The 4,747-nt window shown below is 29.7% G+C and overlaps 1 pseudogene; it reads right to left on the reverse strand.

Moving 5' to 3' along the window:
• Nucleotides 1-2,129: 2,129 nt before the first annotated feature.
• Nucleotides 2,130-4,541, reverse strand: LOC112468327 (annotated as a pseudogene).
• Nucleotides 4,542-4,747: the final 206 nt, after the last annotated feature.

Genomic DNA, 4,747 nt, shown 5'->3' on the forward strand with positions numbered 1-4,747 from the left:
AGGTCGCACTATCCAAAATTCCCAATATTAAAAAATTTTCGAAAAATTGATGAAGTATCAGGAAAACATAACCAACGATAAGCGAAAACATTTAGCTTACATCGAAATCTTTCAAAAACTATATAATAAAGTATATTTTTCTTTAATACTTTTTGAGAACAAACCCATATCGAAAAATTAACCACGAAAACATTTAGCTTACATCGAGAGCTTTCAAAAACTATATAATAAAGTATATTTTTCTTTAATACTTTTCGAGAAAAAGAAAACGTTGCATGAAAACGTTGCATGAAAACGTTGCAAGAAAACGTTGCAGTCATACCCCCATACCCCCCGAGAAAGACGTAGTTCTACGTCAAAAAAAAAGGAAAATAAAAAATGTATATAAAGTCGGAAACCAAAAAAAAGCTTTGTTTACACTAAGTATTACATATTCTATGCTTTTTTTACCGGGTTATACTACTACTTTATATTATACTATACTTGAGTTGTGATATTACATTTTTATGAAACAATGTGATAATCTATATAAGATATTCCTATGCAATAAGATTTTTTATTTATAAGATTATCTTCGTTATAATTAGAACTTTTATTTAGTATATTATTAAAAATCAGTCAGTGTTAATATCTTTTTTTTTTATTTAAAAATTAAGTATAGTAGACTACTCATTTATTTGTTTATTTTAAAAATATTTTGTCAAATATAGAACTTAAACTGATTTTCACAAGAGACTGTTAGTTGATTGAACAACTTTAAATTAGTCTTCCAATATAAAACTTTATTTTTTTTATAAGGGTTATTGTATTTGTTTTTTTTCTTTATATAGATTTTACTTTTTGTCTACAAAAAGTCTATTACAAAATATATGATTTAAAAAAACAGTCAAAATACTGTAAACATATGTATGTATATTTCAAAATATAAAAAATATATACAATACCTTGTTATTATTTATATTGACATCATGTCGTCAACTATTGTTGAATACGCAGAGTTAGACTGGTATTAGTCGATGTTGACATATTTAAAGGCCGTACACCACTCAATCTCCTTCTCTCTATGGATCTCATTTTTTACGATAAATCGAACAGTCTAAGAACACAAGACCGCTAATCAATCCAACGTCCTTCTACGTCTCGCGCAATGTACAAATTTCGTTAATTAAATACTGACTACGTGTACAGTCAGTGATCTCTAATCTCTTTTTTTCGACCTTTTCTTATTCCATTCTCAGACAATTCCTAATTCTTAACTCCATAAGCATAATTGACATTGGCAACGTAGACTTAACTTATTTATATAAAAATCATTATTTATATTTAAAAAAAAAAAGAAAAAATAAAGTATGATTAGACGATCGTCGAGCAAACATACTTTGATCCTGCGCAACGTTATGTACCGCCGAACAAACTACAACTATAATTGGCGCGTGTCGTCAAACAAAACGTTGTGCAGGTGTTAATTTCGTGTGGGTGATTGGGCGCGATCATACTTCTTACAACTAGCTTACTTTCATTTGGTTTCTTTTGGTATTACAAATGGATTGCCCCAATTAGAACTTTTATATGATTAAAGACCAGTCAGTGTTAATATAACTTTTGTAATACCATTTGTAATACCAAAAATCTAATTGGGCATTTCACCGGGAGTTTCAGGCTTGTCTTCTACTGAACTGAGGTATCAAACACAAGAATGTTCTGACGGCGGACTCTCTGAGTTTCTAGAGGAATTGTGCAATGAAGGCGCCGAACGTTTAAGCAACCTACTCCAAGTTACGACATTTATGTTTATTTGATTTGTTCCTAGGAAATTTTTCACTTATTGGTTAAAGATCTTGCGTTGACGTTGCAATTTATCTTCGCTTTCACGATATCATTATATTTAGGAAGTTTATTTTTGCGAATAAGAGGCCTCTTGCGGTTCCAACTAGAGCGGCAGAACCATGTCATGTCGAATGTCATCAATGAATTCTTCTAAACATAAAAACTTGACCGCACAAAAAAATCTCCAATCTTTCCAATAAATGCCTATTTCAAGTTCTCTCAATTTAAATTAATCTGAAATTATTGAACTATTAATTAAAATATTAAATTACATTATTTGTAATAATTAAGTTATATCAATATTACCTTTCAAAATATTCTAAAATTACACGTTGCCGCTGATCATTAATATTTATAATATTTGCATTTTGTATTTGTTGAATAGCATTATTATATACTTGACCAGTATTTGGCCTTTGATACATTTGAGATATAATAATGTTATGTAAAACGGCTGTTGCCATAATAACAGTAAGTATTGTTTCAATTTTTTGAAAACGCATCCCATACATCAAAATAGGAAATTTTCTCTTCTATATCCCAAAAAATCTTTCAACTTTTGAACGAGTCCGAATTTGAGCCTCGTTGTAAAGATGTTCTGCTGCTGTTGTCGGATTTAATAAGGGAGTCATCATATATGGCAGATTCAGATATCCAGCATCTCCAAGAAGTACACCATCACCAAATCTGCCCATTTCAAACAAAGTTTGATTCTCGAATGATTAAAAATATTTGAGTCGTGTGTACTTTCTGGCCAACGCGCAACTATATCCAGAATTTCTAATTTTGCATTAACAACTACTTGTGTGTTTATAGAAAAATGACCTTTTTTATTACGATATAATTCGCCGTCTATTCCTCCTAGAAAACAAAAAACATTATGAAAAATAAATACATTCACATATTAAAATAAAAATGTTCTTACCACATGATTGGATTTTTATATGCGTACAATCAATGCATCCAATGACACGAATAAATTTAGCTGCTTGAAAAAATTCTTGTTTAGTTACTTTAATTTCTTCTAGTGTGGAAGAGAGTTTAATATATTCATTTCTTAATGCAGCAATAGCAGTAGATACCCGAAGAATAATTTTTTGAGCACTCATTTTGCTGATCCCAGAAAAATCAGCAATAGCCAAATAAAAAGATCCAGTTGAATAAAATCTTAGGGCAACCATCAATTGTATCAAAGGTGAAATAGCATTATTCCTGTTAATATAATAAATAATATTAAACTATTGCTAAATAAATGTGTGTATCTACACACTCACATATAAAAAATATGTTTAACATTATATCATATAAAAAGTGTAATGTAGAGTATTGTATTACACATTATTTTAAAATGTATAATAATAAGAAAAATAAGACCGTTACAATGTACAATCAATCAATATTAAATAAGCCATTTATGGTTCGAGCTTAGATCTTTGGTAACTGGAATAAATAAATATATATATATATATATATTTGATTGACTTTAAAATATATTTATAACTACGTACTAATCGGTATTATATATCTTAGGTTCAATTTTTTCTAATAACATTATTATGAAGACATGTTTCGGTAGTCTAAATCTTTTTATGAAAAGATTTTCATTAAGAATTTCAAAATAATTGATACGTGGTTTAAATATACCTAGCCTTCGTTGATTATTTCTTTGAAGATTGTAACCATCGTATTCATCGAAGTCCCAAAAATTTATTATATTGTTCACATTCTCGTAATCATTTATAATATTATTTCCATTATTTTGTCACTCTATAATTTTGAAAAGCAATACAAATATTGTAAGTAATAAAAATATTGAAAAATAACTCGTAAATTCATGTAATCTCTTGCTTCTTACATTTTACTAACTCTACACACAACGTTTTCTTTGCCGTGAATTATAGGTTATGAACTTGAGGTTGACTGACGACTTGAGACAACTTTTGAATTCTTGCTGTTGGCAATTCTGGTGACGAAATTAATCGGAGAATCACGTTAATCGGAGACTGTGAGACCGGCCCATATATCCAAAAGTAATATATTATGTTTTTTTTAGAGTCAGTTAAGGCACTATCAATTATTTGAGGACCATAAAAGGCTCAAAAATGGCCTAAAAATAGGGTTTCTTGCATTTTTGAGTACGGCCCACCATTCCGACAAATCTGAAAAAATTCTAATACATGTAGAACACTAAAATATACAATTTTCTACAGTAATTAGACCTGCAACTATCAAAGAAATTAGAAAAAAATTGATTCAAATATTTATTTTATTTTTTTAGGTTAGATATTCAACGCGCCTAAAGCTAAAAAAAATTGTGTGTTAAGTACTTTTCATAAGCTATATTATCAAATTTTTTCAAAATTTTTAACATGAAGAAACCGTAGAAAAAAATAATTTTCGAAAAAAGCGGTTTTTTGGTGCCACTAGGAAAAGGAGGGGAGGATGGATGGTCGTAGAAAAATCGTAGAAAATTCTTTTTTTAGTGTACTTATGCAGATCCAAAGTCATTTTTCCGTTTCATTGACAGTGGCATTTTGCCTATCTTACCGTGGGGTACCTTTTGCCACTATCCTTCAAAAAATATAAATGCACTCGAATAATATTGGATTGTGCTAAAACAGTAATAGAAAAATGCAAATGTCTCAAGTGCATAGTACTTACTTATTCTCAGTACAAGAAGAATCACACTGTTTTTGACGTTGGGATAACTCCATCTGGACTCATCACAGAGCTCAGCTACGCATTTGGATTCTTATGATGGAGTTATGGTTAATAAAGGATTTCGAATTGAAGCAGAATGCTTGCAGGTGAGTTTCTGCAATTTCGTACTATACTCACGTACTGTACTAACTCCTCAACTTACACTGTTTTTTACTTTCTTTATTCCAGCGAAATGTATGACTAATAAGACCTCCCTTTC

This window comes from Temnothorax curvispinosus, unplaced genomic scaffold (genome assembly GCF_003070985.1).
Source record: "Temnothorax curvispinosus isolate PA1 unplaced genomic scaffold, ASM307098v1 QBEX01018320.1, whole genome shotgun sequence".
Taxonomy (NCBI): Eukaryota; Metazoa; Arthropoda; class Insecta; order Hymenoptera; family Formicidae; genus Temnothorax; species Temnothorax curvispinosus.